Genomic DNA, 19111 nt, shown 5'->3' with positions numbered 1-19111 from the left:
ATGTTCATTTAAAGATGGAGTTACTACAAATAAAATGGTATCTTTGGATGGTGAAATGATTGTGAAAAGCAATAGTTTTAAGTACCTAGGATCGGTATTACAGAGTAATGGAGAAATAGATGGAGATGCATGCAGTAGAATTAGGGCTGAATGGATGAAGTGGAAAGAAGCGAGTGGTGTGTTGTGTGACAGAAAAATTCCAATGAAGCTGAAAGGAAAATTCTATAAAACAGCCATAAGACCGACTATGATGTACGGAACTGAATGTTGGGCAGTGAAAAAGAAAGAGGAACAACGAATGCATGTGGCGGAAATGAGAATGCTTAGATGGATGAGTGGAGAGACAAAGAAGGATAAAATTAGAAATGAGTATATTAGGGGAAGTCTAGGTGTGGCACCAATTGATGCCAAAATGAGAGAGCATAGGTTACGATGGTTTGGTCATGTTCAACGTCGAGACGTTAATCACCCAATACGAAGAATAGCCGAAGTGCAGATTCCTGATAAGGCAGGACATGTTGGTAAAGGGGATTAACATTGATATGACCCAACATAGAATTGTGTGGAGAAATGCAATTAGGGAAGCCGACCCCGCATAGGGATAAGGCAAAGAGAATGATGATGATTGGAGACCACCCGAGCGCAGTCGTAGTAGAGGAAGACCACAAAAACGATGGCTAGACGACATCAAAGCAAAAATGGGGAGAAACTGGCATAAATAGCACAAAACAGAGAAGAGTGGAGAACTCATGGGGAGGCCCTTGTCTAGGAATCGATGCAAACAGGATGAAGACGAATGTAGTACCAGCGATAATCAAGAACTAAGACAACCACGTAAAATAGTATGTCTGTGTACACGTGAAATTAACTTTCCTATATAGTTGAAAATCCCACCTACCTACTGTCAAAAATACTGACACTAGACAAACCTTAAAAAACACTTTTTCCCCTCGTACATTATATTAGGCTTCATCTTTTGATCGACACCACGTACATTATATTGCGCTTCAGCGGAATGACAATATTTGGAATACATTAAGACCAGTTGTTCGAACTTGATGACATTTTTTAGAGGTTACGAAAGTTCATCGATAGGTCAAACTCCAAACTCCTTATTTTGTGTAATTTATGCCAACATTATTAATGCAAATTGTTATTTTTAATCGCCTAATCGGATCCTTTTCAAATATTTTTCTAGTACCTATTTGTGATATCTTGTTTTTAATGCAAAATTATTATTCAAAAATCGTCATTTAGAAGATATTTATTGGTCACTGACTGGTTCAGAAGAGGACCGCAAAAGGTTGAACAGTGATCTGGCCATCTTTCCCACTAAAGCACACGTGCACAGACGCTGTTTAATTTAGGATTTCGTTCTATTAGTTGTTTTTTCTTTTAGTTATATTTGTTAATGATTTCTATCTTCCGAATAGCCGAATAGTATTTCTGTCCTATATGCCCATACATCTCATGGTTCAATTAAATTATTGATCTATTTGTAGTTCGTCTTGCGATGGAACTTAATTATGTTATAATGTATTTATCATTAATTTATGATAAAATTTTAGTATTAAAATAGGTGAAGATATAATAAGTTATGTAGATGAAATTAAATATCTTGGAATTTTATTTGATCCACAGTTAAATTTTACCAAACATATACTGTGTAAAAAAATTGGTAAAAAAATCGGTTACTTCTCTAGAATATCTAAAGGGCTTTCCCGATGGTCTAGGAAGGTTGTGTATAATACAATAATATTTCCGCATTTTAATTATTGTATGTCACTGTTTATTTCATGTTCAAATGAACAGGTATATCGTTTGCAGTTGCTTCAAAATAAAGCTATGAGAATTGTCCTTGGATGTAGCAAGTATACCTCTATAAACTTTATGCTGGAAACATTAAATTTTTTAAATGTTAATCAGCTTATTACTGAGTCATGTTTGGTGTTAATATTTAAAATTATTAACAAGCAAGCTCCTCAATACTTCAATAATTATGTCATTAAAAGATCACTTTTGTTAGGTCAGTATAATTTAAGATTTGATAATTATCATATTGAAAGGTTCAATACAAGTGCCATGGAAAAAACTCTGTTTGTTGAAGGACTAAGAATATATTTATAACAGTCTACCATCTAGCATAAAAGATCCACTAAATGTTAAAGTCTTCAAAAGTAGGTTAAAAAAATTGTATTTTAAGAATTAGTTGATTTTTCGTTTTTAAGTTATATTTGTTTAAATATATGTAAATGTTTATTTGTAATGAATAGCTAAAAAGCTAAATAAATCCTATTATTATTATTTATTATTTGAGCCCATCAGAATCTAAACCTGCTACTTAAATCCAAATTTTTCGTTCTGCTAAATCCAAACTAAAAGTACAAATTTCTGAAGATGTAAGGGACATGCAGAAAAATGACAAATTAGTGTGCTATTTTATGATATTTATAGATGCCCCTTTGATTGAGAAATGCTGGATACTTTTTGGAAAATCTACTTATTTAATGTTTTTTAGCCTCCTGACAAAATTTCAAAACATGGATCTGGCAGGTGTTGATTCTGTAATAGGCCTCATTTATCATGTTCACAACATGTAGTTTTGTCAAACAGTGCCAAAATAAATGTTTTAATGAGTGCTTCTGAAACTATTAGTAGGACACCACACTTATACTGAGTACCAAAAATTCACAAAGAAAATGTACTCCTCAGACCAATTTTCAGCAGCATAGGTTCTCCTTGCAGAAGACTGTCTAAGTTCCTTCTAGAGATAATACAACCTCTAGCTCACAATACAACAACATACACAGGGCCGTAACTACCCTTGGGGCAACCGGGGAGGCAAGGGGCCCCCGTTTGATTGGCCGTGAATAGATCTTAACGAGGAAAATAAAAATATGTACATATTTTAAAAGCCGATCCCAACGAAATATTTTCAAAAGACACAATTTTAAAAAGACCGCAATATAGTTTTAATTTTTCATTGGGGAAATTAGTCTTTTCGACTAAAATACAATTAAGTCGCTTATTTCAGAAACAACCAAGTCACATTTTGGCGATTTTGAGTTTATTAAAGCAACATTATATTTCTGTTCTTCTCCGAGTTTATAACGATTTAAAATATTCATATATTTTTCTGAAACCATCTTAGTCCCACAGAAAAATAGATTAGTGTAATAAACTCAAAATCGCTAAAATGTGACTTTGGTTGTTTCTGAAATAAGCGATTCAATTCTAATATATAGAACAGGGCCCTTGAGGCTTGAGCTAAGCCGAGGTCTCCGAGACCTCAACAAAAATTTAAATTATTAGGAAATTAGTTATTTCGGCGTATAAAACCTAAAATGCCATTGGAAGAGGGGGCCCCGAGACGTTTCGTAAAGATATAAATTGTGACTGAGGAAATTAGTTATTTTGGCGAAATAAAAACTAAAATTCAACCGGATGGGCCCCAGGTCCCAGTTATTTTGTCTTAATAAATTTACCCCAGACCACATCTTGGTACGTGAAAGGAACCACATATTGAAGAGAAAGGTATAGATAAGATAGAATGAGCACATTAGGATCAGTCCTATCAGTACACTGACCAGCTTCACAGAGCGTGTTTGGCTCACACTGCAGTTGCTTAATGCACCTTAAGGTGCATTTAAATCAAAGCGAATACGTACAAAGGAACGAATTCGTAGGTGTTCGATTGGTTATTCGTTCCGAATGTCAGATACAGATGAAGATTAGCGCTGCTAATTTTATAGTTATTGTAGGACATGCTGAAAACAAGAAAGAAGAGAGTGTGGTGTTCACACGGGAGGGAAAATGCGCTTTCAAGGGGTTTAATATCAAACATTTTTCCGCACTGGGGGTTAATTCCCCAGACCTCCCGGTAGGGGGGCCCCAGATCACATTTGCCCCGGGGCCACCAACATCGTAGTTACGGCCCTGAACATACATTGAGAATTCACACATTTTTGCAAAAACTAGTAGAAATAGATTACAATTATAACAACATGCTAGTCAGTTTTTATATTACCTGCCTTTTCGCCCATGTGACATTGGAGAAAACCTTGAAGACAATAAGAGTTAAACTACTTAGATAGGGACGATGCACTGACAACAAAAACCCAACTGAATGTATCAGCTATCATGGAACTACAAACACTTTGCATTTTGCATAAAGAATACTTACTTTCAACTTAACAATGCGTTCTATAATCAAAATTTCCGATTAGCCATGGGCTCATCCTTATCTCCATTATTAGCTGATATATTTTATTCATGAAGTATTTCGAACAAAACATTCTATAAAAAAATGCAAACAACCCACTATGGTGGAGGTACATGATGTGTTCTCCATCTGGCCTCATGGACCAGAAGTATTGAATGAATTCCTGATGGACATTAACAATAAAGAAAAATCATTTTCATCATGTAAAAAGAAAACAACAATTCACTTCCTTTTCTGAATGTGTTAATCACAAAAGAGTATACAGGCTATCCAAAAAAAGTTTACATTGAAAACCAACCAACACTATAAAACAGAAACTGCCACTCAAATCACAACGTAAACATCAAAAAGCGAATCATCAAATGATAGAGCACAAAACACCTGTTCTAATGAAAAGGCATTTCAAGAAGAAAAAAACCTGCAAGGCTTTAACAAAAAAATGAATACTCATAGTCATTTATTAACAAGGAATTCCACAAGAAAGAAAACAACAAAATACCACAAGCAATCCAGAAACACTCACAAGAAGGAACTCAAGGATGACAACAATACCATTTGTAAAGGACTCAGAAAAATTAAAAAGAACAGGAAGTAAGTACAACATCACAACAACATTTAAAACAACCAATACACATACCTAGATATATTCTGTCCAAAACCAAACCTAACAACATACAAACGAAATAGAGGAACTGCGTCTATAAAATTCCCTGTGAATGTAACAACAATCTCTATGTGGGAGAAACCGCAGGAGTATTAAGTGTAAGGATAAACGAGCATGAAACATATATAGCAGTACGCTTTAATTACTATTTTTGCTAATTTTATTTTCTTAACTTTTAATAATTTTTCTCAAAAACGAAACAACATTAGTCATTCAAAATTCACATGTAAATACAAACCAGATGTAAGAGGGACATGGCTTTACGAAACTGAATGTATCCTTCACCATCTGTTTTTCGTTTGTGCGGTTTAAAGAGGAAAACTGACAGAGCGTGTTGCGACATTATGAGTGAAATAAAAAAATGTAACAGAAAAAGATAAAAACTGAAGACGGGGTTCAACCCAACCTGAAAAAGATTAAACGCAAGAAGAGATACAGAAATGTCTGTCAAAATTTGGTATTTATGACCCTTAAAATAACACCAAATGCTAAAATTTATTAGCCTGTGGATAGTGTGGATGTCTCGTCAGCCGAGGGTACGATCAGTGGCGTGGTAATTTTATGGTCAAACTACGTTTTGTTCTAATTTTTATCATTGTGAGAATTAAAAAAACCAACTAATATTTTTATCTCCACCACTGAGGGCGGTCAACTTTTTGGTTGCCTGTATTCTTCGGGACATATTCGGGATATTTTATCACAAAGTAAATATTACTAATTTTACCGTCTTGTAGGGTATCTGCGTTCTCTTTCTTTTCCACTATTATATATATTATATCTCTCTTTGCCGACGTTTAAATTAGGACCCACTTGAAGCTCGCTTCAACACGCGCCTCGACCTCGTCGTGAGAATTCCCCATAACAAACTGCACCCCCATAAATTAATTACCATATCAGACAATTATGTTAACAACTCACTTAATGCATTCGAAATTGTTTTCTTAAAACTGCAAAAGTATACGCCAGACCTAAGTGATTTATTGCCCATCTGGTCAGATGGTAAAACACAAACAGATTAGCGTCTGTGGTTTTCTTTTCAGCCACTCAGCCAGTCGGTCACAACACCCGAGAGACATCGGCCGCTCGCTGGGCCGAAAACAATAACAAACCCTCTTACGCGATGTATAAGCAAAACACTTTTTGTTACTCAAATAAATAAATATATTACTGTTGGTTGTTATACTTATTTTTTTATTAATTCCGTCAACCATACCACCGGAATACATACATCAAAAACAGGGACTTCGAGAGATGACAGATATGCAAACATGAAAGAAACAGACGTGAACTGGAGAAAATCAACGAGGCATCCTACTCAATGAAGAAAAATGTATATCAACCCCATTAGCAGAATGTAGCAGGCTTTGGTTATCAATATTACAAAAAGAAGTCAACAATAAGAATATACCAACAATAAGAAAAAAATACCAATATATGCAACACACAAACACAATACACGAACAATCATCCACACACAAACGTTTAAGCACATTAATGCAGAAACACACAAAATAAACAAAATTTGAAATTCCATATAGTCGATGTGGTGAGACCGCTCCCGTCTGAAAAACATTTCTAATTCGGTTTCTCTGCGGATTCATATTCAAAAATGTCCCCTTTAAACAAATCTAAAGGGTGCCGGACGGAATTTTTGGGCAGAAATTGTTTAAACAATTTTTTTAAACAAATACATAAGATCACCTTTTATTGCTCCAAAAAATATATTTTTAGGTTTTTTGGGTCATTCTAAACAAGAAAGGTATCTTGTGATTTTTCTCAAAAATTGACAGTTTTCGAGTTATAGGCGATTTAAAATCTAAAAAATGCGAAAATACGCATTGTCGAGGCTTAAAAACTCATATTTAAATTAGTATTCTTAAGGGTGCCAATAACTTGGATTATAGTTTAAACATTCCTTTTTAATATTCCGAAGAGTGATCGGGTCTAACTTCAATTTAGACCGTAGTTTGTTAATTGTTAATTATGCGTGTCCATCCGGTATTTTTGCCGGTTCGGCGCGCACTATTTTCAAAAATCTCCTATTTTCCTACGAAAAATATTTTTTCTAGATTCTTTGGGACATTCTAAATAAAATAAGTTTCTTGATATTTTTCTCAAAAGGTAATAGTTTTAAAGTTATAAGCGATTTAAAATCCGAAAAATGACAAAAAAAACACATTTTCGCATTTTAAATCGCTTATAACTTTAAAACTAGTAAATTTTGAGAAAAATGTTAAGAAACTTGCATCGCGATGTTTTGCCTTAAAAGAGGCAGAATGTTTATATTCCCTTCAGAGTTGTGACTGCATAATCTTCACTGATGATGCATAAGGATGCTGAAATAGTTGCTATATGGAGATGGTAGTCCAACTCTGAATCGAATATAAACAAAACCTGCCTTGAACCCTTTTTAATCGTTAAGAAACTTATTTTATTTAGAATGTCCCAAAGAATCTAGAAAAAATATTTTTCGGAGGAAAATAGGAGATTTTTGAAATAGAGCGCGCCGCACCGGCCAAAAAATCGGATGGACATGCATATTTAACAATTAAAAAAACAACGGTTTAAGTTAAGGTTAGACGCGTTTACTCTTCAGAATCTTGAAGCTGAATGTTGAAACTTCAATTTAAGTATCTGGCAACCTCCAAAATACTAATTTAAATATGAGTTAAGTATCGAAAATGCGTATTTTCGCATTTTTTAGATTTTAAATCGGCTATAACTCGAAAACTGTCAATTTTTGAGAAAAATAACAAGATACCTTTCTTGTTTAGAATGACCCAAAAAACATAAAAATATATTTTTTGGAGCATCTTTTGTATTTGTTTAAAAAAATTGTTTAAACAATTTCTGCCCAAAAATTCCGCCCAGCACCCTTCAGATTTGTTTAAAGGGGACATTTTTGAATAGGAATCCACAAAAAAACCGAATCAGAAATTTTTCCAGACGGGAGCGGTCTCACCACATGGACTAATAGGGCAAAAATCTACCCTAAAGGCTCGTTTTCACGCTATATTGTACGTTTTGTTGAATAGGACAAATCTTATACAATAAAATGTGGCGTGTAAACAGCAAAACGAAGGTCTTGTCGAATCGAAATGAAATCCAAGGTCAGAACGAAGATATGTGTATACACTGGATAAAACGTACGTTTTGTATGACCCACAAAACGTACAAGAAAACGTAGAGTGAAAACGGGCCTTAACATCTCTACAGCTAGAGCATGACTGTTGCCTATGACACCGCGGCCAAGTCAACTTTTAATTTTTTGGGAAGACATAATCTCAACAACAGCTTTTGGCGGTTATATACTCTTTACAACAAAATTCTTAAATAATCTTTCTGAAAAGTATTTCCGGAGTGGAAATCTAAACGTCAAATTTTAGTTACGTCAAAAATGTAATTTTAATTACAATCATGCGTGGCTTAAATATATATTTATTTATTTATCATAATAGATAATACACAAAACAAAAACATTGCACTCCACACCTGTACAAATTACATAAGAATTGTCAAGGCAAGGAGCGCTGTATAATTATCATGAAGTATTACAAAAAAAATTAAAAACATGAGACTAAACAAATAAAGAAATAAGCATTGTCAAATTAAATTAATCAGAAACATTCAATATACAAATAAAAAAAGAGAAAATAAAATAAAAATAAAAACACTGGAAGTACAACAAACATTGCCAATTGGTTTCTAGGTCTTAGTTTTAATATAATGGACTAATAATCTCTTAAAGATAGTTGCATTATGGCTATTTTTAATGTGATAAGGTATATTATTGAACTGTACAATTCCTTTATGAAACAAGCTTTTCATTGATGGTTGTTGGTTGTTCTAACATAAAAATTTATTGAATTTGCAGCTCTAGTGCTATGCTCATGAACATTTGCTATCGGGACCAACTGACTGTTCAAATACTCAAGCAATAAATGGTTTACCATCTTAAATAAGAATGTCATAGATTGGACATACATAAAATGTTCAACTTTTAACCAATTTAAAGTTTTCAGCATATCTTGAATTCGAGTATATCGATTGCATCTCAATATTACTCGCATAGCCTTATTTTGGAGATTTTGAAGCCTGTCATAATTAGAACATCCTGTATAAATCAATGAACAACAATATAAAAAGTGAGGTAATATTAATGAATTATAAATTGTTAATTTAGTTTGAAATGTCAAAAATGGTGATACTCTTCGAAAAAAACCTATTTTTTTCCCTATCTTTCTGCAAATGTAATCAACATGTTTACTAAAAGTTAGTTCCCTATCCAATATGAATCCCAAATACTTTATTTCCTGAACCATTTCAATTTTTTCATTATTTAATTTAATGTGAACATCCAAACTTAAGAATTTCCCGAAAAGAGTATTATTACCAATAAACATGTATTTGGATTTTAACTCATTGACTTTCAATTTGTTTAACTTAAATCTTTCAGTTAATAAATGCAATTCACGATTCATCGTGTCCACTACATCAACAAAATCTTCCCCAAAAAATAATTTAATGTGTCATCAGCAAAAAGATGAATTTTACATTTGCTTAATACGTTTCCCAAATCATTAATGTATAATATGAAAAGTAGAGGTCCAAGTACACTGCCTTGCGGCACACCAATATCATTTAACTGTGGATTTGACATTTCACTATTTAATTTAGTCCTTTGGTACCTATTTGACAGATAATTTTCCAGCCAATTAAAAACTGTTCCGTTAAAACCATATTTCTTTAATTTCAAAAGAAGTATATGACGATCTATTGTTTCAAATGCTCTTTTGAGATCTATAAAAACTGCGCATATACCGACCCCTGTCGTATCTAAAATACTTTTCATATCTGAGACAACTAACTGTAATGCGGTCTCACATGAATGAGAATTTCTAAATCCAGACTGGTAATTATACAGGATATTATTTGAAGTAATAAATTTAATCAGCTGATTGTACACCACAATTTCTAAAACTTTTTCAATATCTTAATCCCATATAAACACAATATTTGATTTTTTACTACTATCTACTATCTTGATTCTATTTTTGTTTATGTTAGCCTTTATCCCCTTCAACTGACTATAACCACTCCATCCTACAGTTTGGTTTCATTTGTATTAAAATGTTGATGAAACATTTCCAAATTCACAGCTATGGACTTTGTTATTTAAGTTCAAATATATGAAGAATTCTTCAAAATTAATTTTGTCGTGTGTTTTTGTCTGTTCTCTTATGTTAATTTTCATTTCTTCATTGATTTTTTATTTTTTTTTTGTTTATCTTGTACCCTGCAAGATTATAACTTATTTAGATTTATGAGTTATTAAGTTTGAAAAAACTGACCGATTTCTGATTTTTAGCTTGATCCAAGATGCAGTGAAGAATCTTTACTTAAATTTACTTATCCATTCGATCCACCTCAAGGAGAAACTGGTTGGTAAATTAAAAACATTTTACTTAAAATTAAACCCACGAATCTAGAATATCAACATAAACAATAGCCAACAAAAAAAACACCAAAATCTCTCGACCACGTCGGTGAGCAGTCACACTGAACGGTTTCCGAGTTCCATCCTCGAGTTGGCAACGCTGCATGGCACTTGTTTTTGCGAGGCACACTACGATGGCTGCTGACTCATCCGTACTAGCCGTCCTGAAAACATCGCTCCACTCTAGACTCCGTGTTATTTTTGTAATATCGAAGAAGGCATGGCAGGACGAGCAAAGGCGGGATCTCACTCCTCTCGCTAGGATGGTTTTTTGCTTCTTAGCTTTCGGATATGAGCATTGTTTTTTTATGTTGTTTTATTGGATGGTGTACGGGAATTGTTTTTTTTTCCTGTTTCATGCAACGATTTGTATGTATGTACTACATATACCTATATATACCTACTACATTATAAATGTTATTTTAGTTCAAAAGGAATATAGGCTATAAAATAGTTTGGTGTTGGTGACCTTTGTACAACACTATCCCTTATATTATACTTTGTGTAGTAAGAAGAAGTAGATAATATGTAATCCTAAATAGGTGCTACCAAGAACCTGGAGCATCCACAAAAATATTGTTAATATAATATCAGTCAGTCATATATTATACAGGGTGTCCCCGAAAATAGTGCGTTCCTTAAAGGTATAGGTAGAAGAAACAATGTAGAGCAAAAAAGTCTTATAACATTTTTTTCTAAATTCAGCCGTTTGACCAAAAAACGAAAATACATTTTGATATGCAAATTGAGGTCTGGCAACAACGCACAATTTAAAAATCTGAAGGTAGAAAAATAGTATCTAGGTTTGTAGGTCAGTTAGTGGTAGGTAAAATAATGTAAATATGGTTCTGCAGGGGTGGTCGTCCCCTCACATCAAATAAACCAAAAATTTGACATTGGCTATATTCATAAATGAGAGTTGCAGGTACGTACCTATAGATGTCAACAACCCCAAAAATCACACCAATTGTAAATAAACAAGGGGTTGAATTTATGTTTAACAAAATAAAACATGTCTTTGGACGGTTTTCCGGAGATAATTCAAAAAGTAAGTAAGTATTTTAGCGAAAAAAATATTCTTAGCAAAAATATAGCCCATCAAAAATTGAAAAAAATGTTGTATACATGAGGTCTGTAGACCCAGTAGAAGCAGGGTTACAGCTAATGAAAAGTAGGTTCTTCTTCGTCAAATTCCAAATTGAATATTTCAATGTGAAATAACCCAAAAACGGAGCACTTTTAGGGGAAAATTCATTTTAACTTTTTTAAAGTGTTTAAAAAAAGGTTTATTTTTGTTTTAAAAAAAACTTGTAATATTAAAAGTAAGTCAATTACGCTCCAAATATTGTTGGTCCCTTTTATTTTTTGGTAAAAAAATCGCGAAAATCACCCCCTAATTAGCATCACATATACATTTTAACATTACCACTTCACAAGTTATTTTGTCTATGTATTATTTATATGATCTGTAAGTTTCATCGGTTCAAATCTTCGTTTTGAAAAAGCTGTAGTTAAAATGGCTTGAACGAGTAACTAACCAAGAGTTTAGGCAAATTTTGAACAGCATAACCAATTTTTGTCTAACAAGAAAACAAAAAATCAAAAATATTCAGAAAAGCAAAACTTACATTTTATTACTCTTTGAGATTTTTGGTATTCCTAATTGTTTTTAAGTTATTCCATAAACAATTACGATTTTTTTCAAAATTTAAAAAAATGTTTTATTTTAAACCCAATTTTGCAACTGAGCAATTTGAACCAATGAAACTTATAGATAATATAAACAATACATAAGTAAAGTAATTTGTAAAGCGGTAACGATTAATTTTATTTGAGAAGCTAATTAAGGGGTGATTTTCCCCATTTTTTACCAAAAAATAAAAGGGACCAACAATATTTTGAGCGTAACTCACTTATTTTTAATGTTAGAAGTTTTTTAAACAACAAAAATAAACCTTTAAAAAAGTTGTAATGAATTTTCTCCGAAAAGTGCTCCGTTTTTTGGTTATTTCACATTGAAATATTCGATTTGGAATTTGACGAAGAAGAACCTACATTTCATTAGCTGCAACTCTGCGTCTACTGGGTCTGCAGACCTCACGCATACCATTTTTTTCAATTTTTTATAAGCTATATATTCTTTTCGCTAAAATTTATTTTATTTTATTTATTTATTTATTTTATTTATTTAGTACCCAAATAACAGTACTGGACCAATTACAATCTGGGTTAGTGTATTAAGCGTATTAGTAAATTTAACGTTTACAGATCATAAACATAACAACAAAACAGTATAAAATACATAGACTACATAAACGCCGTTTATTAAGTGTGTGAAAAAACTCAAAATGAGAAAAACACACTCACATACGAACAACGACGAACAAAAACTTATAAAGTAATTAAAGAAAAACAGAAAATACATAGTATGTAAAACAATTAAATACAAAAATACAGAATAAATATACAATATAACATCAAGATGTTAAAAGTGACTGGTTGCAACCTAATATCGTTGGCAGTATTCTTAATGATGCGTAAATTAGAATTGAAGATGTCAAAGAGATCAGAGTTCGCATTGTAGTGATCTTGCATTTGTACTAGAGGTGACTGCACCAAAATATTTGATCTGGCTCTGTTAACATAAAACGTTTGTGAAGTACGAGAAGCAACACGTGGTACGTGGAGATTAAGAAGTTGCAATAACTCAGGAGTATTTACTTGGTTGTTAATAATTTTAAATAAAAAGCATAAAGATTGAGTTATTCTACGACGCTGAAGACTTTGCATCTTAAATTTATCGAGAAGTAGCTCTTCAGAAAATCCCCTAGCAGGATAAATGCCAGTGGATTTAAAGTGCATACTTTTTAAAAACCGCCTCTGTACTGATTCCAAAACAGTTGTGTGATTTTGATAAATTGGAGACCAAACTATCGATGCATAATCGAGTTTGGGGAGAACAAGAGATGAATATAAAAATTTGCAAGTGTCAATATCGGTAAGTTCTTTCGCATTTCGTAAAATGAAACCTAGAGTACTAAACGCACCCGCAACGATATTAGTGATGTGTGGAACAAATGATAGTCTGCAGTCAAATATGACCCCCAGGTCCTTAACAGAGCTGGGGCGACAAATGGAAGTATTGTGTATATGATAATCATAGTGTGTTGGAGAAGGGCTTCTAGAAAAAGACATAACATTACATTTAGAAGCATTTAGCTGCAAACAATTAGTGTCACACCATATACTGATTTTACTTAAATTTTCTTGAAGTCTAATGCAATCGGAGGGTGACTTAATTTCAAAAAATAATTTTAAATCGTCCGCATAAATTAGTGAATGAACATCTAGGTCATCAACAATATCATTAACGAATATCACAAACAATAGCGGCCCTACAATTGAACCTTGAGGTACTCCGGATAACTGAGGAAAAGGGGTTGATTTAAAACCTCTAATTTGTGTATATTGCCATCGATCTGTAAAATAAGAGTTAAATAATTGTAACAGCGTAGGTGTGATTGAAATAGAACTGAGCTTATTCAGTAGAATTTTATGACTTAAGCGGTCAAAAGCTTTGGAAAAGTCAGTGTATCTGACGTCGACTTGAGCATTTCTGTCTAATGCTTCACACAGGAATTGAGTGATATTAACAAGATTTGTTAAAGTAGATTTACCACTGATAAATCCGTGCTGTTGGGGAACTATGAATGGTGAAATGTGGGTGTAAAGGTGTTTATTTATACATATTTCGAAAATTTTACTAAAGTTGGATATGATAGCAATAGGCCTATAGTTTTGGATAGAAGTTCGATTTTCTAATACTTACTTTTTGAGTTATCTCCGAAAAACCGTCCAAAAACATTTTTCTTTTGGTTAAAAATGAACACATTCACTCGCAAATAACTCGAAAAGTATTGACTTAGTGAAAAAACGCTATAGAACAAAAGTTCCTTAGAATTAGTCATTTTATCCAATTCTGGACTTATTTTGAACGCATATTTTTTCACCCCGAGAAAAAAATTTTCACCCCGTATTTTCCAATTTTTGTAAAATGGGGGGGATGTAGAATTGTAAACTTTTTCTTATACATATAATAATAGACAATTTTAACTACCTATTACCAAATTTTCATCCTTCCTTTATTTTTTTTGTAGGTTTTCGTAAAATTTTGCGTTCCCTGATCGGGTTAATAAACAGAGACAACCAAACACATGAAATACAGAGGCGAATAAGCCTGACATAGGCAGCACTTGGCAGACTAAGTCATATTCTAAAAAGTGCAATTCCCATGTGTCTTAGGCGAAAGGTTTATAACCAATGTGTTTTGGAGTAGAGACTTTATCACTGACGCAAAAAACCGCAAATAAACTCACGAGTTACACAACGAACCATGGGACGTGCAATGCTGGACGTGAGCCTTCGAGACCAGATTAACAAACCAACAAATCAGGCAAAGATCAGGACTTCAAGACGTCATCGAAAGAGCTACGACCCTAAACACATTAAACACCACGTGAGTTGTATTTAACTCACACTCTGTTCGGCCCAGGTGTTATGTGAGTTAAATATAATTCACAATAACAATGAGATTCAAAACATGGTGTCTGAAGGCCAAAACAAAAATTTTCAATTGGGCGGTTAATGCGTTAAGTTTAAGTGGAACTGGACAGGGCACTTAGCTGAAACATAAGATAGAAGGTGGACAAGACGAATCGCGGAATGAAGGCCCAGAAACTATAAAAGAAGCAGAGTACGACCACCAAATAGATGGACCGACGACGTAAAAAGAGTAGCGGAAAACGAGCGGCCCAGTATAGAGAACATTGGAAAAAACTGTGGGAGGCCTGTGGATTGATTAATTGACAATGATGATGATGATATGGTCCTAACCTAAGTACTAAGGATTTCGGAGAGACGCACAATTATTAACGTGGCATGAGACAGCTGGGAATCTTCAAAAAATGATATTAAAAGGTAATGTAAAGGTTAATACAAAGCTCCTAAGACATAATCTTAGGAAGAAGCCCAAAACATTAACACAAATTTAAAAAATACAAAAACGTAAGTTATTTAACAAACCTATACCAATACCAAATAATATTATTTAAAATGTATGTTGTATCACAGCTTTCTTATCTCTGATATAAAATCGTGACCGAGATAACGGAGTGGGAATAAATTCTACGCAGTTTTATTTTATCACAATCTCGTGTTTTTCACAATGGCAACGTTGCCTAATTTAGATAAAAATGTTTATTACGCGGTACAAGTGGATCTAGGTAGAGATAGGAGGATTTTTATCTAAATATATAATCCAATAGTTTTATGAAATAATACAAAAAATGTTAATAAACTTCTAACTTAACTATGGTTTTAATAATATTACTGACATCACCAAAAAATTCAGTAGTTTTATAATGATTTAACACAAAAAAATCAATCAACCATTAATTTTATAACTTGAACATAATATAAAGTACGTATAAACAATGATAGATTGATGTTTTTTTTGTGGATTGCAACAAAGCATTCGATTAGCGGAATACCTAGACAGTTAAATCTTTGGAAAACTGTAGGTGCCGCCCGTGCCGGTGTCATCAGCAAAAAGAAAAATTTTCCATCGATTTTAAATTAGTAATGTCCTTTATAAAGTAGAGGACCCAATATTGAACCCTGTAGTACCCCACATACAATGTATTTGTGACTAGAGTCAATACCATTTGCTCTAACCAGTTGTTTCCTATTCTACAAGATTGGAACCAATTCGAAGAAATAACTACCTCAAATTTCCTAGAAATTTGAAAATTTCTGTAGAAGTAAAAGCTTTGGCATAATCGCAAAAAACAGTGGCAATGTAAAGATTATTGTTTTATTGCTTGGTAAACCCCATGTAGCACAGAAAACATGGCTTCAACGGTACATTAATTAGTTAAACAGTCAGGCTTTTATAAATGTGTGATTAATTTTGGAGAATACCGATAGTAAGGCAGTAGGTCTATAGTTGCAATGCAAGCATTAGATTTTTCACCACCCTTATGAAGAGGAATAATAATGGTAGTCTTTAGGCACTCTTAAAATTTACCTTTATCAAAGGAATCACTACATAATTAGTGAGACCAGGCCTTTCCAACACATTTTCTGGGAGATTTGAGAAATTTTTTATGGATAGTCCCATCACTACCTACTACAGAGAGATTTGCTTTTGATACTATTGATTGTCTGGATCGGTTCAGATTTATCAACTGGTATTATATATAATGAATGAATTTGAGACCTATCTTGAACTAGGGAGATAGGAAATGGGATCGGTTGTGACAAAATAGTTGATGTTATATTTTTACTCACATTAACAAAGTATTCATTTAGATTTTCTGGGTCTGGAATGGAAAATGTTTGAGCTGTGTGAGTTTTATTTCGAAGATCGTTTATTATGGACCAAGTTTCTTTTGCAACACTTTTAGAGCTTCCAAGACGATTTTGATAGTACGATTTATCGGCTGTTTTGATAAGTTTTAAATAGGTTACCCTGTACGCGAAGATATATTTAATGGCAGAGACGTTGGTAGTCAATTTCTTGATGTACAGTTAGTAGTAAACTCATATTCTTGGCTGATATGCGGATATCTTTGGTTTTGGTAGTCCAGGGTTTGTGACGTTTTGGCTTAATTTTACATAAAGGAAATACCTTACTGAAAATACAGACAAGCTTATCTACAAAATCACTGAAATTATAGCCCACGTCCAGAGAAGGAAAGTACCACTCAGAGATTAAACATACATTTGTGGACACGCGCCAACTCGTAACTTTTAATGACAAAAATTTTCAAATCAAAATGTACACCGGCCAATTCGTAACTTTTCTGTTAACTACCTGACCTGCCAACTCGAAACTTTCTTCAGGTGAATTCGAAACCATTGATTAAATCTAATACCTTAAATATAAACCGAATGTTTCTTGGTTTGCTTAAAAACATTATATTTGTACTATATGTACCTATAAAAAATAGCAAAAATTGAAATATCTTAATAAAATCATTGAAACAATATTATAGTGTTTCATTAACACGTGTTATAAAAATATTATTTCCATCACGTATAGCTCTACACGAGCTTGGTTTTCATCAAGTAATTGTAAATTCAATATTTAGATGTTTAGCAATGATAAATTATTTAAATCCATCTGATAATTTAAAAGCAAAGAGATTTTCCATATGTTTATTTCAAGTCTAAAAGATTATTCCTTTATTTAGTTACGAATTCACCGGTAGTTGATTGGTTACCGATAAATTACCTGAGGGCCAGAGTTACCAATTGGCCTGTAATTAGGATGGGGGATTAAAATAGTTACGAATTCACAGGGACACCATTTTGGAATGTACGAAAGCTCTGAGCGGAAAAATTCTGCCTAAACGTCAGGTAATCAAGGAGGGTTTGCTGAAAGTGTTAAAGTTGGTAATCAGATAGTAAGTACTAGATTAATAACTGTGAGCTAACATTAAAATCATCGGTGAGAAATCTGAGACAGTATAAAGTTCTCACAACTAACAAGAACAGATGATTTATGATTTCGCCTGGTCTACGAAAAATAAGTAAAAAAACTGGATACTCCAAATACTCGAAGAAGGCCAAATGAGATGGGCAGATGATATCAAGAAGCACGTGGGCTCTAGGTGGATAACTGTAGCGACAGACAGAGAAGAATGGAAAAGGATTGGGGAGGTCTATGTCCAAAGAAGAAGGCTAATTAGATAGATAGAATTGGTACAAGAAAAAAGTAGAAAACAAATGGAAATACATGCATTTTCATTTTATTGTCTTTCTGAAGCCAATTGGCTTATTGTACAAATACATGCAAAACTAATAATAATGCAATATGACAATAGAAGAGACTAGAGAGGTTGTGATTTAGACTTGAACTGAATTGAAATATTTTTGAATTATCTTCTCTTTTAATGGGTGGAATGCATAATGCGTAGTACCTGCTAATGCTTCAAGTAGGTACTACATTTTTGAAGATTTTACTACACTTACAAAGCATTAAATGCTTTGAAAGTGTAATAAAACACTTACAAAGCATTTGTAAGTGTAGTAAAATCTTCAAAAATATAGTACATACTTGAAGCATTAGCAGGTACTACGTTTTATGCATTCCACCCAGTGTCTCGGTATCGGTATAGTACTTCCACTAACCTTTACTTTAAAATAGTATAAATCGATGAATCCATTGGACTAAATATCACTAAGTGAGAAAGTAATACAAGTAAATAATTAAGAAAATAGTTTACTAAAATCACAATAAAGATGCACTAGAAATAAACAAACCAAGATACGTAGAATGTTACGAAGAGCACTCCCGAATCATGATTATTTACAATGTATACAGGGTGTCCAGAAACTCTACCGACAAAAGCCAGGAGATTCCTCAGATAATTTTAAGACAATTTAACCCAATTCACCTAGTCCGAAAATGCTTCTTACGGGAGCTAGAGCTCTTTGAAGATGGCGTCTTGTAAGTAGTTTTTCGTAAATAACTCCAGAACGCTTCTATTGAGAAAAACGAAAATTGGTAAACATATTTATCTTCCACAGATAAATCGACTCCATGCATTGCGAATTTCTAGTACCGGTCATAGGCGTCCGTTTTGGGTAGGGCAACAATTATTTTATCGCATAACTTTTTTATCTTTAATTTTTAAGCATTTTTGACTCTGGATTATTAAGTTGT

The 19111-nt window shown here is 33.1% G+C and overlaps 1 protein-coding gene across 3 annotated transcripts in view; it reads right to left on the bottom strand.

The window, feature by feature from the left end:
- Window positions 1-19111, bottom strand: part of LOC114326422 (protein split ends) — a 507603-nt gene that overhangs the window by 247948 nt on the left and 240544 nt on the right. The window lies entirely within an intron of this gene.

This window comes from Diabrotica virgifera, chromosome 1, assembly GCF_917563875.1.
Source record: "Diabrotica virgifera virgifera chromosome 1, PGI_DIABVI_V3a".
NCBI lineage: Eukaryota > Metazoa > Arthropoda > Insecta > Coleoptera > Chrysomelidae > Diabrotica > Diabrotica virgifera.
This window is presented reverse-complemented; position numbering and strand designations above follow the sequence as displayed.